We start from the raw sequence: 21,537 nt of genomic DNA on the forward strand, positions 1-21,537 counted from the left end.
CTATTCATGTCAGGAGAGGAAAATGGAAATAAGATGCTTCCAGAGGGCCTGTGCTAGGTTACGTCTGTGCCTCTTCCGTGCATACTTGAGGAGACATTTAGCTACTGTTGGATGCTCACAGGGGGAGACAGGGTGAGCTGGAGTCAGAATCAGTGCTGGTACTGGTAAATGAATGGCCAGCGAGCTGAGGAAAGAGGGTGAGGGCTGAAAAAGGGTCACCAGTGCTGCAGGGAAGGCAGTTGCACTTGACTCAGCAACTGCTCTGATGAATGCAGTCAGGGTCTGTGGCAGGCAGGGAGAGGCACCAGAAATCCCAAACTTTACAGGGATACCAGCTAGATCAGGGCAGCAACTGAACAGTATAACAATTCAGGGGCACAGAGCTGGGCTGCACTGGGTGGCCAACCTCGCCCTTCTCCCTGAGTCCTGAAGAGGCAGCTGCAAGGATGTGGTGAAAATTCATCGCTTGCACTAAAAACTAGACACCAGTAGCATACACCTGGGATTGTTTTCTCTCGCTTTGCTGCTGCTTCTGCTTTCTCATCTCTCCTCAGTGCTCACCTGCATCTCTGCTCTGATGTGAGAGCTGAGGAAAGGCATTGCCATCTACCCAGCCCAGACGGACCACTCCTCAGCTCTGTCCTCTGTCAGGACGCATCTCTCCTGCCTTCCGAGGTATGTTCTCTAGTGGCAGAAGTACGAGCTTTCCCTGCCCCCCCCCCCCCCCCCCCCCAAAAAAAAACCACCCAACCCAACAACCAAAAAAAAAAAGGCATAGTTAGAGCTGTGTTTGTTAGAGAGCAATGAGGGCGGCGGGGAGGGGAGCGCAGTTAGAACTGGATTTCTCAGAGAGCTACGAAACAAGAGGAAAGCTGATACAACAGAAAGGTTAAGATGGTGCATTGGAATGCTGAGGAGAGAACTCACACAGGACACAAGAAATGAATGTCAGAATCTATTTTCTACTGACCTCAAAAATAATAGTATAATTTGCAACACTGAGCATAGTGTAATCATCTTAACTGTTTCTTTCCACCATCTCCAGCCCACTGTTCAACCCCCTCAGCCTGAATGCCTTGTTTCCCACCTTTTCTATGACAGTGTAACTCCTGGTTCTGAGGTTGTGTCTAAAGTACAGCTATTCAAGAAAGTTTGGTTTATTTCAAAGAATGTTTAGACTGAACTGAATCAGCTTCTGTTTCTGTTTCTGGAAATCATCAGTCCTGTGCATACAGCCCAGAAATAAAATGAACGAAAGTACGTGGGGCCTGCAGAAATACAAAAATACTGAAGAAAAGATTCAGTGGGGAAATCATTTGTCTGCGGGGCATCCAGGCAAGCACTCAGCTGCAAGAAAGGGGCTCTGTCCCATTGGAATCATGGGGACAACAAGTACAGTGAAGGGCAACAAATCTGGACTACTGTATGAAACGTGATTGTACATAGTGCATGTGATGCACTGGATGGTTATTTGTTTAAACTGTGAGTTAAATAAGGTGTACCATTGTTTCGTAAACAGCCAACACTCTAAAGATGCACGCATCTAATTGCTAGCTGTATTAAATCTATTGTGCTATTTCTGCATTTTAAAAAGTACTTACAAATTAAATGGAAAAACACTACCTAAATCGTGGAGTGTGAGGTTCTTCCGGGGGGGTGGGGAGGGGGGTGTATGACAAAAATCTGTGTGAGATGTACACACATATAATGTTTAGTGCTCACCTAAACCCCCAGAAGAAAATCCGCTCTTTAATGCTGCAAAATAGTATTAGCTTCCAGTGGAGAGCCTGAAGCGCTAGCCTCTGCTTTCACAGTCTGCTTCCTCTTTAACTGTATATGGCTATCATCATTTTGCATAGGCTTTGCTAGCTCTAAGTTTCCATAACAGCTTACAAGGCAGGCAGACAAAACCAGCAAAACACGTAGTGTCTTCATTTATGGGCTCCATCCAGCCTTCATTAAAATCAGTGGAAAATCTCCTACTGCCTTTACTCCGACTGACTGTTACACAGAGAATTTGAATTGCCTTGCAGGCAAAGCGATGCCTCCTGCCGCAGTATGTATTGGCGTGTACTGCAGTTTCACCCGTCTGTTTTACTGCACTGTTCCTTTCCCACGGCTGATGTAGCAGATGTGGCACCATACATACACACACAGAAACCTGTTTACAAGGGTTTCCCGGGCTCTGCAAGTAAGTCATGCGCTGTACATGTTGCTGACTCAGGCACAAGCAAAGTCACCTTCTTCACTGGCCTTGGGCCACTGCAGCCATGTACTTGAGGGAAGTATCTCTGGCAAGATCTCACCGGGAGGCTGGGACCTTGTTGGTAGGGGAGAAAGCCAAGCAACTGACACCGAGATGGTGCTCTTTGCCAGGCTATAGATTGTAAAGGTTAAAAAAAACCCAACTGCCTTTTTTAAATGTTCCTCGAGTCTGTCACATTTGATAGAGGTTTAAAACTTGCAGGAAATCTCCATGCTTCATGCAAAGGAAAGTGAATACTTCACACTCTCAGAACAACTGGTTCATTCAGGAGTCCAAGTTCCCACATCAGCTGGTATCTGGCACAGCGCAGGGCAAGAGCTTTGAAAATAGTCTTAATGAGAACTGAAAATAAAAATCAAGCAGTACTGCATGCTTCTCCTGTGAGCTGCTGAGTCTTGTGCACTATGCCTCACACAAATAAAGGGCCAGAAAAGTCAGCGTTTGCACTACTTCAGCCTTATCCACGCCCTTGTCAGTGTAACCATAAGAAAGCGTCCTGCACTGACTGGGAGCATGGCGGCTGGGCTTCCTGAGCTGCCATATGTCACACCCTTGAGGAGACCCTTCTTTGAGCCCATTGAGCCCAGGGGTCAGTGGGCTGAGGTATCATTTGACACTGCATAGGACCATAGGACAAAATTGTGCCTGCAGCCAGCAACTTCTTTATTCGTGTGTTCTGCAACTTCTGCTGACATATTTTAAGTTGGCTGATACTGCAGCAAATTTCACTGATGGGGCAGGGGACTGGCACACCGCAGGAGGAGTTTCTGGGTGTCTCCCAAGGGCAGACACCCAGCTGGGTACAGGCAGGGTGAGAGCTGAAACAACTCGGCCATCATGTAGGGGCCACCCCAAGGAAAGCCTCCTCGGTCGGGGAGCTGCATTGGGTGGTCGGGGTGGGAGCTGTGGCACCTGTAGAAATGTTTTATGGCAGGTAGGAAGCTTGACAGAAGGCAAACCGAATGCTGTAGAGGCAAAAGCTGTCTATGGACTGCAAGAAAAGAGTCAGTCCCTTGGAAAGAGAGTGTTCCTTCAGATGACCATAGGAGGCCTTTTGTAAGAAAATACACTAGCTTTTCTTTTTGGTACAATGAGGCATCACAGCAGTAATCAACCAGAGCTGCTGAGTGCCTTTGGCAATATCAGTAACTCCTGGGGGCACAGCTAAATGGACAGTCTACACTACACACAAGGAAAATAGCATTTCCCTAGGGTGACGTGCAGATCCAGCACAGGTAAGGTGGAGGCCAAGCCCAGGCATCTACATCTCCAAGGAATAATTGGCCTTTCAAGGTCTCACACTTCAGAATTTTTTAGCAGTCTGTGGCTAACCTCAGGCCCTCTTCTTGTTGCTGCCCCCTGGTCCACAGGCACAGGTCAGCCCCCAGCTCACAGACTGGTGTGGTGCAGGGCAGTGATCCACCAGGGTGGCCCCACAGGCCTGAGCTCCCCTGCGTGTGGCCGGAGGGCCGGCGGCCACAGGCCCCTTCCTCTTCTGCTTGCTCCCTTCCCCGATGGCTCAGTGTTTGTCACAAACGGCAGTCATATTCAGCAGCTCTTTGAGGGCACGCAGCAGATCTGCCTAGACGAACAGCGCCTGCAATGTTTTCCCGCTAGTTCGCCATCAAAGGAGTTGCCCTGGCTGGCGTGTGCCCTCGGACTGGCTCTCCTTGGCCCTCTGTGGAACGAGCAGCTTTGAGACTCCCCAGCTGCCACGACATCCCGGTGCCCCCTCACAGCTGTGGCACCAGCGGGGACGCGGCTGGGCCCCTGCCCGGCGGCGACAGCAGCCTGTGGGGCTGGGGTGCCGGGCTGAGGCGAGGGGCCAGGGCCGCTGAGGCAGCCGGGGCGGCCGTTGGGGCGGCCCCGGGCCCTCTCAGGCGGCCGTTGGGCCCAGCTGGAGGGGCGGGGCGAGTCGCTCTCGCGCTCGGCCGTTGGGGCCGGCTGGCGGCGGCGGGGGCGGGGCGGAGTGTCGCACGCAGGAGTTCGTCTCGCCCAGCAGGGGTCGCTCGTGCTCCCGGCTAGACTTGGCCAGCAGGGGACGGCCCCGCGCGGCGGCGGACCCCGCGGGGGGCGGTCCTTCCCGCCGCCGTTTAACGGCCGCCCCGGGCGGGGGGGATTGCCGGTGCCGCAAGGCCGGAGGTGATGCCGCCGGCGCCCAAGCCGCCGCGGCGGCGTGAGGAGGCCGCAGTGGTGAGGTGTCTGTTTGCCGTCCCGGCGCCCCTCTGCAGTCCCGTTGCGGGTGCCCGGCCCTCGCTCCAGGCGCTGCGGCTAACGGACCCCGCTCGGGGCTGGGCTGGCAGCGCCGAGGCTGCGGGAGGCTGCCACGGTCCGTCCGTCAGCAGGCATCCCCTCAGCGGCGACGGCAGCGGTGCCTGAGCTTTGCCTGCGACAGCCGCCTCGGAGAGCGGCGCAGATGTAGCCACGGGCCGGAGACTGCCTCTGGGTGAGCCCGGGCTCTGCGGTGACGGATCACAGCGCGGGGTGCAGTTTGTGCACTCGCTGCGTGGGCTTGTCCGTTACTTTGCTTAAAAAATAGGGAGTGGGGGGGCGTTGCTTTGTTCCTGGGCAGGGTTTGGGAGAACAGGCTGATTTCGGCCTGGGGAAGCTGAAGTTGACAGTGGGAGACGCTTCATCGGGGTCCTGCTGGAGACACAGCGTTTTGGCCAGCCAGCTGTCCTGGACAGCTCTGTGGTGGAGAGGTGCGGCACACACAGTGCCGCAGGTAACCGTGGGGCGGCTGCCGGTGGCCTGTGGGCACGCCAGAGAGTTCCTAGTCAGGAATCAGTCACTTTACCAAATAGCTGGCAAATTCAGGTGTCTCCCTGATCGTTTTTAGCATATGGTGCTTCAGGCCACTTGAAACCCTTTTAGCCAGATACATTTTGTATGGAGAGATGGCAGATCTGTAATCTGAAAGATCTTGGGGGGTGTGTGCTTCTTGCCTTAAAATTCTCAGCCTGCCTTATGTGTCATATTGTGTTATCATGTGGCTGCAGTGTCTTGGAAACAAGTTCTCATTGTTACAGAGTGTGTGGCGGGGGTCAGTGTTGTGGTGTAATTCTTGAAGGCTTACAGGAATAAATTTACTCATTGGACAGTACATCTTATTGCTTTGTGTGCTGAGTTTCTTAGGCTGCATTTGGAAACCATTTAGCCCGGTTTCTCTCGGTTTCTCTTGATCAGGGTGTGTCAGATGATCCCACCCTTTTGTTTCCTACTAAACGGCAGCTGATGTTTACCCTCAGGAAGAGCTGCAGTTCCTGAAGCCCCCTGTGTTGTGTTTTACAGGGGACTGGGAACAAGGCTGCTGGGAGGGGAGGCAGAGGAGGAGTCCGCTAGAAGAGTGCTGGGGCTGAAGCAGGTAGCCAGGAAGGGGATGCTTTGCTTCTGGGAGTTACAGGGATGTGGGAAGAGGGCTATGTGCTCCCTGGCATGGGAGGAAGCCCCTTTCTGCAGTCCAGCAGCTGACGTAGCCTGTCCCACAGGGTTATGGGTGGTCTCTCAGCTCTAGGGATGCAGATGAAGACTCAGGAGCTGGCAGGGTTTCTCCACTGCCAGTACAGTGGCAGAGCAGAGCTTGTCTCCCCAGGCCTGTGTCTCGGAGACAAGTTGGTGGGGCCTTTGTGCCTGTAAGGACCAGCCTCCTGGGTCCCCTGCCAGCTCCCTCTGGGAGCAGGTAGGGCAGGAAGCCTCCAGCCAGAGCAAGAGTTAGCCTAGCATGAAGTGAACGCCTGGCTCGCACTGAAAGTGCACAGGCTCAAAAGTAGCTGGCTGCAGTGAGTGTTTGTGCCGGTAGCCATCTAAGTGACACAAAGCTTCCTCAGTTTTTACAGATCCTGGCCCGTGTTAAGACCCTGTAGTTAGCCAATCTTCTGAATGTTGAAGCCATTCGTTTCCTGAACTGCTTGCCTGGCCCACGCAGAATTGTGCCTGGTTGGTTTAAGTGTTGGTGTGACTTTGTTGACAAAGACTGTTTCTCTTTGGCAGAGAGCCGTTGACTGCCCCAGTGTTCATTAGGGACTTGTAATTTGTTATTGAGTGAATGACTCTGAGGAGAGGCTTGCGGCCAAGAGGACGAGGAAATCACGGCACCAGCCTGTGCACCCTCTTGTAGGCACCATGTGGATGTGCAGGACTTCCCTGCAGAGCTCCAACTAGAGTAACTGACGTGACAGCCTGCACAACCCCAGAGAAGGGCTATTTTTTTGACATCTGCTCTGTCTCAGGCAGCACACTAACTATGTTATGACAAAAGCGATAATAACTTGGAATCCTGGAGCAGCTTTATGTGATACTTTTGAAGCGCTGTATGCTCTGCTGGCTGGGATGTCTCTGATGCAGGTCATTCCATTCCAGGAGCTAAATGTCTTCATTCACTTCAGCAGCCACTGCCAAAGAATTGGTGTTGGAAATAGCATACACTGCGAACCACTGTGCGAGGGCTGTGGGAAGGAGCTGAAGGGTGTTTTGAGATGGTAGCTGAGGTGAGAGAGTGGGCTAGTTGGACAGGTACCTAGCTAGAGAGATGAGGGATAATTTTTTATTATTATTAAAGGAAGAGGCAAAAGGGAGCTCCTGTGAGAGGAAGAAATAAGAGGAGGCTTCTGACCGCGAATGAAGGCAACTACCTGCAGAACAGACTGAAAGACCTGCCCGGCTCCATGACACAGTTTGCATTGTGTGATTTGCTAGCCCAGCTGCAGGGAAACTGCCCAACGTGAGAGGTTTGGCTGTTGACAGCCCTGGCTGGTGCCAGACATAGGAGGTATTACAGGCTCAGGGAGTTGTAAATGTATGAGGGTATAATAACTGCAAGGATCAGACCATAGTTCTGCTGTGTGCACCTACTGAGAGCTAGTCAGGAATAAGAAGGCAAGGCAGTGCTGAGTTCGTGGCACCTGCACTAGCAGTTGTTGAGGCAGGACCTGCACAGCCCTTGGGCTGAATGTGTGCGCAGGCAGTCAGCTGTCAGAGGCAGGAGAGAGGTAGAGGCCTCATAGGAACAAGGGCAGGATGGCAGAAACCATACCTGGCAGGTGTGTGTAATGAAAATAGGTATTCATAAATGGAAATTGCTTTGCTGGAGACTTGGCAGTGTGAGGTGGCCCTTCTGCCCTTAGACTGGGGTTGTGCTTTCCGCGTAAGGCAGTCTCTCCTGCATCTGTCTACGCCGTGCGTTTTGTCCTGCCTGTTCTTGAAAAGGCTCTCTTTGCCTTTTTCCTCTCTCTTGTTGTTGGCCTAATATCTCACTGCCTCCACCGATGTTAGAGGGATAGAGGAAGTGTTGTTGATAGGGTTCTTAAAAGCTTTTCCAACAGTGTGGATTTGAGCCTAGATCTAAATGTTCTTGTCCAATTGTTTTTTGAGATGAAATAAGAACCTACTACTGCATGCTACTAGTACTACTACAGGGGCAGTAAAGATTTCTTTTACTTACTGAACTGGGGAGGGAGGGGGAAGTCAGAGACAAAATGTTACAAGGAAAAAGAATTAAGTCTGTGATATTCTTGACATGTTCAGGAACATCAAGCGCTTGAAATGAGTTGAAGTATTTCAGGGGGAATCCCGATCCAACCTTGCGGACCTAAGCTGTCATGCTTTAGATAACACTTTGAATCTGTGAACCTTTGCAGTTCACAAGTCAGGAGTCTGCTTTTTGGCTAGCATTGCTTATGGCAATCCTAGAGAGCCTAAAAGCATGAGTGCTTCTTGTTTTGATTTGGGGTGGGGGTGGGGTTTTTACCCCATCCTGCTGTATTGGTGTGACGACTACATCATAGAGGAAAGGATGGTTGATTCCTTTTTCTGCCATCAGTGGAAATGAAACCTAAATCTGTGAGTATGTGGTCTTTGGCCAGCTTTTGTACTGTGATATAGGTGTGACAGCACTTGGGGCCTTTGGTCAGGGGATGGCTTTATTTCTGACAAGTACACATTAGCAGAAGTGTGTGAGACTGCTTGTGGAGAGAAAGAATCAAGTGCTGCTCAGCTCCAGAATTTGCTCTATGTACCCGGAAAATGGCTGGCTTAATCTTGTGCAAATCTTCGATTAGTACTTGTTGGTCATTGCCAGCAGCTGCTTTTATTCTTAGGAGAAAATTGCTGAGGACTTTGGTGAACGACGGCTTTTGCAAGTGTTTGGAGTAGGTGAAAGAGCCTGAAACTGCTGCTGCTTATAAATCTGTGAGTATGTGAGTCTGTATGAAGCTCACTGCTGTAACCAGTCAGGAACTTCCATTGGTATTTTAACTATTAACAAACATGTCTTCTGCCCCCCAACCCCCCCCCCCCCCCGCCCCATGCACAAAACATGATGGTATTTCTTGAGTGAATTGCTTGAGTAACACTTGCCTCTTTGCCTTTTCTTAGAGGGATGACCTGTCTCTCCTTGGAAGCAAGAGAATGTCTCGTTCTCTGATGCTTTTGCCAATTTTCCCTTTAACTTGTGGTTAGCCATTTCAACTTGGATGTGCACCTCTTCAGCCTTACCTGGTACTGGGTGTAGTTATTGTCAGCACTGGGGAAGGTGGAGGGTGAAACTTGGCAGACTATTGACCTGTTTACTCCTCTATACAAAAGGATGTGGTTTTGCAAGTTTGTGACAAATGAATTGTGAAGTTGACTGAGGTTTTGGGTTTCCACCCCAAAGGAGGCTCTAGCCAATGCACACATGGGCAAAGCGTTAGCCCTGGGCAACTTGATTCCTACCTGCCAAAAAAACCCAACTGACCAACACCACCCACTAAGCTGCTTTTTTTTGTGCAGGACAATAATTTTGAGTACTTTACCCCAATTTTGGTATGTGGTAGTTAGAACCACTTACAGCAAAGTTTGGTCTCCAGCTCCTGAGAAAACCTCCTCCACTTGCCCCTGGCCTTTCTAAACTGAGTTCTGCTGGCTCCTGGGTGGAGCACAGAGCTGACTGCACAGGGTGGCATCCTCTTGTGAAGACTGGAGGTGGAGGAAGTGCTCTTTCCCAACCTTTCTGCAGCTCAGTACCCAGCTGTGGCTTTTCAGTTCATGGTTTAGGTGGGCCTGGCAGCGATGGGGTGGTGGGGAAGAGGAGGCTGGCTGCACCACTCTCTCTTTGGAGGACTCACTGGTGAGCTAAACACAGCTGCTCCTGTACACCAGCTTGCGTATCAAGTAGTCTTCTTCTTTGTTTACCAGTCATTGAAGACTTTGGTACAGATTTTATTTGTGTGCCTTTTGGCTGAGGGCAAGGACTCCACTGATGAGAGGGGGCTGAGGGTTTTTGAATGCAGGGGAGAGTCAACAGAGGCTATTCCATCGTTTTTCTTGAGCTGGGGTTAGTTTTGCCTTATTTTCTGTCACTATTCCTATTCCCCTGTCACCGCTATAATTTGTTCCCAACTGTACCTGCTAGAGGCCCTGTGCTCTCCCCAAAGTGTTTATACTGTACCTGCACATGCAAATTTGATGAGGAGTTGTTGGAGTGACCAGCAGTGCTAGTAGGTCAAAGCTGCAGTGATAAAAATAATTGTTCAGAGACCTTGTGTCTCAGGCCACCCATAAGCAGTGTAATTAACTGCATGGACTACCAACTGCAGGTAGCAGTTGTCTCAACTACTTCCCTGACAGGGGGTGGGAGGAATATACTAATGAGGGATTTTACTTGGGTTAAAGCTTCTGCCTTTGTCAGACACCTGCAACATGCATCTATGAGATGCTTAGTGCCCTGTGCTGCTTTTCAAAGCACAGTAGTGCTGAGAGCGCTACTGAATTGGCCTGTGTTTGCTGAACAGCCTGGCTGAAAAATAAAGCAAAATCAAGAAAAGCAAGAAGTTCATGCCAGCTCTGATGAAAACCTACATGTATATTTTTCTGCAGGTTGCTGTGTTGTACCAAGTGGTCTGTCCTGTCCATTTAAGGCAGGCACTTGTTTTGTGAAGTATCATTTTAGAAGCTATATATTGGTGCTAACACTATGAAGTGAAAAGCATAGATAGTCTTAGGTCTTTTTAGATGTTGGGAACCTGAAGAGGTGTGGCATCCAATGGGCCTGATTGATGTGCAGCATGCCATGCAGACCCCAGCCATAGAAAAGAAACACCCATTTTGGTCTTGTGAGTTATTACTGGATTTTTCTTTCAAGGCAACAACTCTGTTCCTTCTCTGTGTTGTCTAACGGGAAGGTCATTTGTGTGAGAGCTGGATCCTGCACTGTTTGATTAAGGCAAGACTGTGCAGGTGGTGTAATCCTTGGTACTGAGGTGGAGCTGTCTGCAGCATCTTGTGCTGCTATGAGCTGATTCAGTGTATCCTGTGGCCAAGGGATGTGCGCAACTCAGCACGGCCCTGAAAGCCAGGCCCTGAAAACGCAACTCAGCACGGTACAGCCCAGACCTGTGACTGCTCTGGGGAACTGTTCTGTGGATTGCTGACTCCTCGATGTACAGCAGTTTTCTGGTCAGGGTCAATCCGATGACTTAAGCAGGTTGCATTGTTTCCTTATGTGTCCTTAAGAGCAATGCAATTTGCCGCTGTTTGAGCCAATTTTTGCCCTTGTAAATTTAGTGTTTGCCCATTGCTTGTGGGTTTTGCTGCACAGCTGTGCTATGAGTGCTGTGGTGATGTGGGGATGGTAGAGATGGACCAATCGGCTTTTTTGACTTGCCCTCAGGCGTGGGGAGCATCTTGCCTCTGGTAGATCTGCATGGTGGTGGCACTGTTGTGCTGCTTCTGAGGGTAAGGAGAGGGTTTGACGGAAAGGGACATCTGTACTAAAAGCAGTCAAGGTCACAGAGTAGGTGTGGACAAAAGAGGACCAACTGGTGTCGCTTCCTTGTGTTTTCCAGGTTTTCCCAAGAAGCGTTAGCAGCCTTGTAGCTGGTGACAGTGAGTCCTGAGGTGTTTTTGGTGAGTTACTGCTTCAATTATGTCTTTTTCCCTTAACCTACAGTGTGTAATTTTGACTTCAGTTGGAAAGAGATTTTCCAAAATGGAAGTCTTTCTCACTCAAAGAAATTTTGTTTTATGAACTTCCCATCAGAGTGGATCTGCAGAGGTGATTGACTTGACAGTAGAAGTCATCAATAACAAGACTTTTCACTCTCTTTAAAAAAAAAAAAAGAAAACCAAACCAAAGTCAGTTTCCTTCCAAAGACCCAAGCACAGAGCACATCTTCCTAAAGTTGATGGCATTGCAGGTCTTTGGGTTCTCAGTTGTAATAGTTGAGATATCATAAAAACATGTTACTCTGCATGCTTTACTACAGCCAAAAGCATTAGGAAATCCACCCGTCCTTTTTGGTAGTCTGAAGTATTGCAGCACAGGGGATTTTTTTTGTTTTCTGAAGGTAAAACCATATGAAGGATCTCTTATCTCACTGATTTTTCTATCATAAATTAAACTTAGAAAGTTAAAATTGTGTAACTTATGAACTGACTTGCATTGTTTAAACTGTAACTGCCAAATAGCTGTAGCATATAATTTATTAGATTTAACTAAGCAGTTAGGTATTTTTCTAAATGTTTAAGAAGAGAAGCAACTGAATGTCATGGGGTTGTTTTCCTGATATTGTGACAGTGTGCTCTGAAGTATTTTATTTCTGTCTGGCTTTCCATGGTGCTTTTCCCTGGCGGTTTAGTAGCATCTCTGTTGGGCAGTGCAGCTGACTAGGTGTCTGTCCTCACTGAGTAACACTCACAACCCCCAACCGTCCCCATGTCAAGTTGTAACTGTGGATTTTGTAGATAAACAACTTAATGGTATCAATTCACAGCTATGCAAGTGTATTGGTTTTGTTTGGCAAGGTTTTAGTAGCGGGGGGGGGGGGTTACAGGGGTGGCTTCTGTAAGAAGCTGCTGGAAGCTTCCCCTGTGTTCGAGAGAGAGCGAGCCCATACTAGCTGGCTCTAAGACGGACCTGCCGCTGGCCAAGGCCGAGCCAATCAGTGATAGTGGTAACGCCTCTGTGATAACAGTTTTAAGAAGGAAAAAAAGTTGGGATGGGGAGAAACTGCCGCCGGAGTGAGGAGTGAGAACATGTAAGAGAAACAAGCCTGCGGACACCAAGGTCAGTGAAGAAGGAGGGGGAGGAGATGCTCCAGGCGCCGGAGCAAAGATTCCCCTGCAGCCCGTGGTGAAGACCCTGGTGAGGCAGGCTGTCCCCCTGCAGTCCAGGGAGGTCCATGGTGGAGCAGATCTCCACCTGTAGCCCGTGGAGGACCCCACGCCGGAGCAGGTGGGTTCCCGAAGGAGGCTGTGACCCCGTGGGAACCCCGCGCTGGAGCAGGCTCCTGGCAGGACCTGCGGATCTGTGGAGAGAGGAGCCCACGGAGCAGGTTTTCTGGCAGGACTTGTGACCCCGTGGGGGACCCGCGCTGGAGCAGTGTGCTCCTGAAGGACTGCACACCGTGGAATGGACCCATGCTGGAGCGGTTCGTGAAGAACTGCAGCCCGTGGGAATGGCCCACGTTGGAGGAGTTCGTGGAGGACTGTCTCCCGTGGGTGGGACCCCACGCTGGAGCAGGGGAAGAGTGTGATCAGCCCTCGTCCTGAGGAGGTGAAGCGGCAGAAAATAACGTGTGATGACCATAAACCCCATCCCTGTCCCCCTGTGCCACTGGGGGGCTTGATGGTGAAATCCGGGAGGGTAGTTGTGCCCGGGAAGAACGGAGGGGTGGTGGGAAGGTGTTCTGAGATTTCATTTTACTTCTCATTACCTTGCTCTGGTTGATGTGTAATAAATTGAGTTAATTTTGCAAATTGAGTCTGTTTTGCCCGTGACGGTAATAGTGAATGATCTCTCCTGTCCTTATCTCGACCCGCGAGCCTTTTGTTATATTTTCTCTCCCCTATCCAGCTGAGGATGGGGGAGTGATAGAATGGCTTTGGTGGGCACCTGGTGTTCAGCCAGGGTCAACCCATCACAGCAAGCTAAGTTAATGCAAAGGGAAGTCAAATTCTTTGATAGCATAAGGACTTTTATTGCATGTATATAACCATTTGCAGACTTCTTAGTATAAAGTGAGTTACTGAGATATATTCTTTATTTTTCATTTTGCTCTTTGAAGTTTTCCACTTCACTTTCAGCTGTATTGACCAAGCAAGCAAGATGCACGGCAGCAGCAGCAGTGCAAGGGCTGTAGCTGTTGCAGTGGATCCGTAAGCATGGATTCTGATTGTGTATGACCTTGTCCCGCAGCCTCCCAGGCTTATCTCCCTGCAGCAGTGCTGTAAGGAAGGGACGAGATGTTTTCCAACACCAGCAAGAGTGTTTACTTGTATGCTAAGAAGGTGTTCAAAATGGTATCCATTAGCCTAAATGCTGATTTTAAGTGTTCAAATCGCTCTTAACTTTTGAAGGAGGTGGTGTATTTTGAGCTGACCTGTTTACCTGCAATCCTCCTTTTGCTCAGTGACTCTTCTTGTGCACCCCCAGCCTCCGCTGGCAGGGCAGTATGACAAGCTGGAAAGTACTTGACTTAGTGTAAACACTGCTTAGCAACAACTACAGCATCGGTGTGTTGTCAACATTATTCTCATCCTAAATCGAAAATGGCCCTGTACCAGCTACTCAGAAGAAAATTAACTTTATTCCAGCTGAAACCAGGACAACCCCAAACCCCCTGATTCTGGGTCTGCAACAGGGGAAAAAAGACCAAACGAATTTGGGACTCCTGGGAGAGCCAAATCCACCTGGATTTGTGCAGCTGGAAAGCCAAAAAACAACCCCATTTTCCTGCAGAAAACCACAATCAAGAGATCACCCCTTTTTCATGTTGTGAAAAAGCACTGAAACACACCCCAAACTGAGTATTTTGAAAGAGCAAAAACCTCCCCAATTTGGGGAAGATTGGGGGTCAAATACAGGCAGTTTGAGGGGCATTGCTGGGGGTCCTCCCAGTGTGGATTCTCTGTTGCGGGTTATCCCAGGTGAGTTACCTGCTGTGGATCATGCCAGGTGGATCCCCTGGGGTAGGTCATCCGCACCCGGGTCTCCCCATGCACCTTGGTACCCTTGCACACCCTCCCCTTGTGTCTGTTTCTCCCCCTATTTCTCCCCCCCGCGTCCCTTTTGCTCTCATCCACCCCCTTCCCCCATGCAAGTTATTAACCCATGTGAGTTGTTTCCCCCTGCATCCCCTGCTCTCCTATCTCCTGCACCCCCCTTCCTCCTTTCCCTTCTCTCTCTCCATATTCTGCACCACCCCCACCCCCATCAGCCGTCAGCCTCCGGACCCCTGGTGTGCTGCCTGCACCCTCTTCTCTGTCATTTTTTTTTTCTTCTTTTCCTTACAAGTTGTTGTTGTTGTTTCTTTTTAATGATTAAACTGTTTTCGTTTCAAGCCACGAGTTTTCTCACTTTTGCCCTTCCGATTGTCTCCCCGTCCCGCTGGGGGCGGGGGAGCGAGTGAGCGGTCGCGTGGGCCTTTGTTGCCGGCTGGCGTTAAACCACGACACGAGGTGAGTTGCAAGCCCTGCCTGGCTAATGCTGGAGGCTGTCTGTGTTCCTCCTGCCATCTCGCCGGGCCGTCCTTGTTCTTCATCGCCGCTTTATAGCGAGCGCCTCTCGCTCTGTAAGCGGCAGTACTGGGGCCGTGTTGCAGGTGGCAAAGGGCAATTGTGACGCTTGCTGGCAGGAGCGGCAAGGAGTGCGGAGCCACGCTCCTGTAGGGAGCAAAGATGGAACCTCGAGGGCTCTATGGTCCTCTGCTGAGGACATCTAATATCCCGACAGGCCTCTTTGCTTTCCCTGCTTCACGTCTGATTACTTTGCATGCCGGAGGGCAGGGCGGTAGGTAACACTGTGCAGTGTCTTTTCGATAAGAGACAAGCCCCGCGCAAGAAGCCTTGCGTGCGTGCGTGCAGGATTAGGAGAGCAGCGTTCTGATAGCACGGAGGTGCCCACCCCGACTGAGCCCCAGGTTCGCCGGGGTATCGCTCGCCTGCAGGTGGGCCGCTCGCATCTGGTGCGCTGGGCCGCGGCCTTTCCTGCCGAACAGAGCTGCCCCTCTGGCACGAAGCAGCTTTGGGTCTCTTGTGGCCTGCCTTCAGGCTGTCACCTGAACCAGGCGTTATTTTTTGTTGTAAATCTCTCACCAGCGTCTGCTGACTGGCTGCTGTCGCTCCCGCAACCCTGATGCCACATGCAGAGGGATACAGCAGTCCCTGGGGCTTGCTCTAGGGGACACCCCCCTTCCCCCCCCCCCCCCCCCCCCCCACCATTTGCAGGTTCCCTGTGCTGCTGCTTCTCTCTAGGTAATGGGGTGGGGGGGCAGGGACAGAAGTGGCCGCCCGAATTGTCTGTTCTTTGCACTTGACTGCTGTAAACGCTCCAGCCGCTCGGGTGCTTTTTGGAAGGGAGGCGATGAAGAGGCCTGCCCGGGCTGCGAGTGGGGAAAGGGCAGGGCGACGTCAGCCCTGTGCCCCCAGTAAGGAGTTGCCGCCTGCGGCTGGTCTCTATTGGGCTGAGCTGTCAGTCATCCCTCATGCAGCTGACGCTCAGAAGAGGATCGTTGCGGCGGGGCTGCTGCTGCCCGGCGCCCAAAATCCGGTACTACAGCTTGGAGGCTGCGAAGGCGCGGTGGTGCCCCTGTAACGGCACCCGCGGTCCCGACAGTGCGTCCCCGGGGGAAAGTGCCGCCGCGCTCGTTGCTTCCTCCCTCCCGGTAAGGAAACGCCGCTGCCGCCCCGCGGGCGCGGTGCCGGCGGGCGCTCCGCGCGCAAAGCGCGGAACAGCAGCGCCGGCACCGCACAGGTGCGCAGCAGCAGCGCCGCCGCCGCTGGTGCCGCCTTGTGGGCAAAGTGCGGTACTGCAGCCCGGCGTTCGCGCGCCGGCTCTGAGCCCTCCGGCGCGCCGTCGTACGGCCCGCGCGCATGCGCGGTCCCCGGGAGCAGCGTGGCGGCGCGCAGGGCGCGGGTGTCGGCGGCAGCGGGCGAGCGCCGGGACCGCGGGTGAGGCGAGCGATCCCCTCCGGCGGGGGCGGCGGGTGCCTCCTGCCCGCTGGCCGCCCGGGGCTGGCGGGACGGGAAGCTGCGAAGCGGCCGCCGCGGCAGGCTCCCGGTCCGCCGGAGGCGAGCCGGGCCAGGGCAGCGCCGGGCAGGTCCCCGAGAGCCGACAGAAGGGAAGAGGGGACGGAGGCGGGCACCCCCCACTCTTGATGTTGCCGTAGTAGTGTTGCAGCATTTAGACCTTAACGGACGGGCTGAGGAATGGAAGGAGAATGCCTGTTTTCTGTAAGGGCTCAGAATGCCAACCCTTTTCTCTGCCTGCCGCTTCCCTGTGCGTGAGATGAAGTTGTTTTATTTTTCTCCCTTGTTCCTGGTCTAAATATTTCTGGAGCTGTTGCTGCTGTGGGTTTGCAGTTGCTGTTACTGCGTTTTTGTAGCGTCCTAGCGATGGGTCGTTTCTGCTGTGGCGAAGCGTCAAGATACGGTTTTCAGTGTAAAGCGTCAGAAACTACGTTCACTGCAAACCGGTAACTCGCGGCGCAGGTGAAACCGATCTGGCGCGTGCAGCTGTGCTCGCAGGGATGCTCGGTGGCTCCTCATCAAAACGGCAGGCTGTGTGCGTGGACGTCCGTAGGGTTGCTCTCTGGGTCCGAGAGCATTAACGTATTTTTGCTGTTGGAAGGTGGAATGGAGCGTGTGCCTGTTAAATCTCAGGGCGGTCAAAAGCTAGGAGGGACCCTGAGCGGGTTTGGTGGCACAGCTGCAGTTTTAAAAGATCTTGCCCGTTTGGAGCAACGGACTCGAAAAAATGATTCCTTTTTTGCAACAAGGCAGTTCACAAGGACAGATGTGTTGCTGTGCTCTTTAGCAAAAATACTCAACTTGGGACGTATAGGTTTGATGGAGCCTTGGCTGTACTAAAGCTTGAGAAAATGTATGTAGATCTCTGGGTGTGTCACCTGTGTGTATCTAGGAAAGTGAGTTCTAGTGAAAGTAAAGTTGCCAATGAGTCAAAAAAGAAAGGAGAAAAAAAAAAAGTACAGTTGTCTGAAAAATGCAAAAGCTCTAGTGGCCTGTATCAACAGCTGTACCGAAAATGACGCAAAAATACTTTTTCCTCCGCTCAGTCATACTGTCTTCACAAACCTTCACAAACAGAAAGGCAGCTTGGACTTCCTACCCAGCTTTGTGCTAATGTTTTTTTTCTTCTCTCAGCTGGATGTCAGCTGGCACCGATTCGTCGTGGTTGCCCTTTCTTCTGCCGTGAAGGTACGAGACAGATGGAAAGATTCCGTAGTGGCCTGCAAGTACAAGGTACACCTACGATGTGTGTCTGCGTTTTTCCAAAGGTACTTGCAGTATGGACTTTAACATTGAGTGTGTGCCAACTGTCCTTCTACTTTTTTTTTACCTTAAATATTTTAACACAAATACTAAAAATAAGTCCTGTTCTGGAGCATGTTACACCTATACAAAGCTTAGTTCCCTCAGTTTATTTTCTCTTCCTGAAAGCATAATCATCTGTTTCTGAGTGCTTGCTAGTAAATGATACTGTGAAAATAATTTTGTACTAAAAGAGGGAAGAAACTGCTCATAAGAGTTCAGGTGTTCAGAAGAAACAGACTTTGTTTTCATGATAAAAGCTTTATGCTTTTACAGTCAATGAGTTTTTTAAAATATAGTAGTACTCAAAAACGTTATGGAGATAATTAGCATCTGTACTAAAAGCAGTCAAGGTCAAAGAAGAGACATGGACAAAACAGGACAAATGGGCGTCGCATCTGTGTGTTTCCCAGGAAGCATTAGCAGCCTTGTAACTAGTGACAGTGAGCCCTGAGGTGTTTTTGATGAGTTACTGCTTCAGGAATGTATTTTTTCCTTTAACCTACAGTGTGTAATTTTGACTTCAGTTGGAAAGAGATTTTCCAAAATGGAAGTCTTTCTCACTCAAAGAAATTTTGTTTTATGAACTTCCCATCAGAGTGGATCTTCAGAGGTGATTGACTTGACAGTAGAAGTCATCAGTAACGAGACTTTTCACTCTCTTGAAAAAAAGAAAAAGAAGAGGGAAAAAGAAAAGTCAATTTCCTTCCAAAGACCCAAGCACAGCCCATCTTCCTAAAGTTGATGGCATCACTGGTCTTTGGTTTCTCAGTTGTAACAGTCGAGATAACACGAAAACGTGTTGCTCAGCATGCTTCAGTACTACCAAAAGCATTAGGAAATCCACCAGTGCTTTTTGGTAGTCTGAGGTATTGCAGCACTGGGGATTTTACAAACTGACTTGCACTGTTTAAATTGTAACTGCCAAATAGCTGTAGAATATGATGTGTTAGGTGTATGTAAGCAGTTAGGTATTTTTCTAAACAATTAAAAAGGGTCAACTGAATGTTATGGGTTTTTTTTCCTGTTGTTTTGACGGAGTGCTCTGAAGTACTTTCTTTCTGTCTGGCTTTCAATGGTGTGTTTCCCTGGCAATTCAGTAGCACCTCTCTTGGGCAGCTCAGCTGGCCAGGTATCCCTCCGCGTTACGCAACACGCACAAAACCCCCTAGTCCCATTATAACTGTGTACTTTGGAGAGGGATAATTTAACGGTACGAATTCAGAGCTGTGCAAGTTAAGGTAATGGAAAAGGGAAATCAAATACTTTTACAGTATAAATATTTTCATTGGATGTATATAAACATGGGCACACCTTTTTAGTGTGAATTACTGAGATTTATTCTTTATTTTTCATTTTGCTCTTTGAAGTTTTCCACTTCACTTTCAGTTTTATTCACCAAACAAGGAAGATGCAAAGCAGCAGCAGCTGTAGCTGTTTTGGTGGATCCGTAAGTGTAGATTCTGATTGCGTACGACCTTGTCCCGCAGCCTCCCAGGGTTATCTCCCTGCAGCAGTGCTGTAAGGAAGGGAGGAGACGTTTTTCAATGACAGCAAGAGTGTTTACTTGTATGCTAAGAAGGTGTTCAAAATGGTATCGATTAGCCTAAATGCTGATTTTTAAGTGTTCAAATCGCTCTTAACTTTTAGAGGAGGTGGTGTATTTCGAGCTGACCTTTTTTACCTGGAATCCTCCTTTAGCTCAGTGACTCTTCTTGTGCACCCCCACCCTCTGCTGGCAGGGCGGTATGAGAAGCTGGAAGGTCCTTGACTTAGTATAAACACTGCTTAGCAACAACTACAGCATCGGTGTGTTGTCAACATTATTCTCATCCTAAATCGAAAATGGCCCTGTACCAGCTACTCAGAAGAAAATTAGCTTTATTCCAGCTGAAACCAGGACAACCCCAAACCCCCTGATTCTGGGTCTGCAAAGGAAAAAAACAAAGGACTTTGTGACTCCTGGGAAAGCCAAATCCACCTGGATTTGTGCAGCTGGAAAGCAAAAACCCCACTCCATTTTCATGCACAAACCACAACCAAGAGATCACCCCTTTTTATGTTGTGGAAAAGCACTGAAACACACCCCAAACTGAGTATTTTGAAAGAGCAAAAAACTCCCCAGTTTGGGGAAGATTGGGGGTGAAACACAGGCAGTTTGAAGGGTGTTGCTGGGGGTCCTCCCGGCGTGGATGATCTGGTGTGGATGCTCTGTTGCGGGTTATCCCAGGTGAGTTACCTGCTGTGGATCATCCTGGGTGGACTCCCTGGGGTAGGTCATCCCCACCCGTGTCCCCCCATGCACCTTTGTACCCTCACCTACCCTCTCCCGGGCGTGTGTTTCTCCCCCATATGCCCCCCGCTGCTCCAGCCCGCCCCCTTCACCCCTGCGAGTTTCTAACCCACACGAGTTGTTTCCCCCTGCATCCCCTGCTCTCCTATCTCCTGCCTCCCCCCCTCCCCGCTTCCTTTCCCTCCTCCATATTCCACACCATCCCCTCCCCCCCCCATTATCCGTCAGGCTCCAGACCCCTGGTGTGCTGCCTGCACCCTCTTCTCTGTCATTTTTTTTTCTTTTCCTTACAAGTGGTGGTTGTTGTTTCTTTTTAATGATGATTAAACTGTTTTCGTTTCAAGCCACGAATTTTCTCACTTTCGCCCTTCCGATTGTCTCCCCGTCCCGCTGGGGGCGGGGGAGCGAGTGAGCGGTCGCGTGGGCCTTCGTTGCCAGCTGGCGTTAAACCACGACACGAGGTGAGTTGCAAGCCCTGCCTGGCTAATGCTGGAGGCTCTCTATGTTCCTCCTGCCATCTCGCCGGGCCGTCCTTGTTCTTCATCGCCGCTTTATAGCGAGCGCCTCTCGCTCTGTAAGCGGCAGTACTGGGGCCGTGTTGCAGGCGGCAAAGGGCAATTGTGACGCTTGCTGGCAGGAGTGGCAAGGAGTGCAGAGCCATGCTCCTGTAGGGAGCAAAGATGGAACCTTGAGGGCTCTATGGTCCTCTGCTGAGGACATCTAATATCCCGACAGGCCTCTTTGCTTTCCCTGCCTCAATGTCTGATTACTTTGCACGCCGGAGGGCAGGGTGGTAAGTAACACCGTGCAGCGTCTCTTCGATAAGAGACGAGCCCCGCGCAAGAAGCCTTGCGTGCGTGCAGGATTAGGAGAGCAGCGTTCTGATAGCACGGAGGTGCCCACCCCGACTGAGCCCCAGGTTCGCCGGGGTATCGCTCGCCTGCAGGTGGGCCGCTCGCATCTGGTGCGCTGGGCCGCGGCCTTTCCTGCCGAACAGAGCTGCCCCTCTGGCACGAAGCAGCTTTGGGTCTCTTGTGGCCTGCTTTCAGGCTGTCACCTGAACCAGGCATTATTTTTTGTTGTAAATCTCTCACCAGCGTCTGCTGACTGGCTGCTGTCGCTCCCGCAACCCTGATGCCACATGCAGAGGGATACAGCAGTCCCTGGGGCTTGCTCTAGGGGACACCCCTCTTCCCCCCCCCCCCCCCCACCATTTGCAGGTTCTCTGTGCTGCTGCTTCTCTCTAGATAATGGGGTGGGGGGGCAGGGACAGAAGTGGCCGCCCGAATTGTCTGTGCCTTGCACTTGACTGCTGTAAACGCTCCAGCCGCTCGGGTGCTTTTTGGAAGGGAGGCGATGAAGAGGCCTGCCCGGGCTGCGAGTGGGGAAAGGGCAGGGCGACGTCAGCCCTGTGCCCCCAGTAAGGAGTTGCCGCCTGCGGCTGGTCTCTACTGGGCTGAGCTGTCAGTCATCCCTCACGCAGTTGACGCTCAGAAGAGGATCGTTGCGGGGGATTCTGCTGCCCCGTGACCCAAGGTGGGAACTGGCCTTGGGGAGGCTGCGAAGGCGCGGTGGCGTGTGTCAGTGGGCTCCTGCTGTTGACGGGTAACCGAGATGCGGTAAGGCATCCCGGCAGGCGCGCCTTGCACGGCCTTGGACTCTGTTGCCTAGC

General features: G+C 51.1%; 1 long non-coding RNA gene across 1 annotated transcript; it reads left to right on the forward strand.

Annotated features, from left to right (window-relative positions):
* The first annotated feature begins 13,172 nt into the window (after window positions 1-13,172).
* Window positions 13,173-20,208, forward strand: LOC126044846 (uncharacterized). The gene is made up of 2 exons (XR_007507794.1): window positions 13,173-13,531; window positions 19,155-20,208. It is a non-coding gene; the product is annotated as an uncharacterized LOC126044846 (long non-coding RNA).
* Window positions 20,209-21,537: the final 1,329 nt, after the last annotated feature.

This window comes from Accipiter gentilis, chromosome 12, assembly GCF_929443795.1.
Source record: "Accipiter gentilis chromosome 12, bAccGen1.1, whole genome shotgun sequence".
Taxonomy (NCBI): domain Eukaryota; kingdom Metazoa; phylum Chordata; class Aves; order Accipitriformes; family Accipitridae; genus Astur; species Astur gentilis.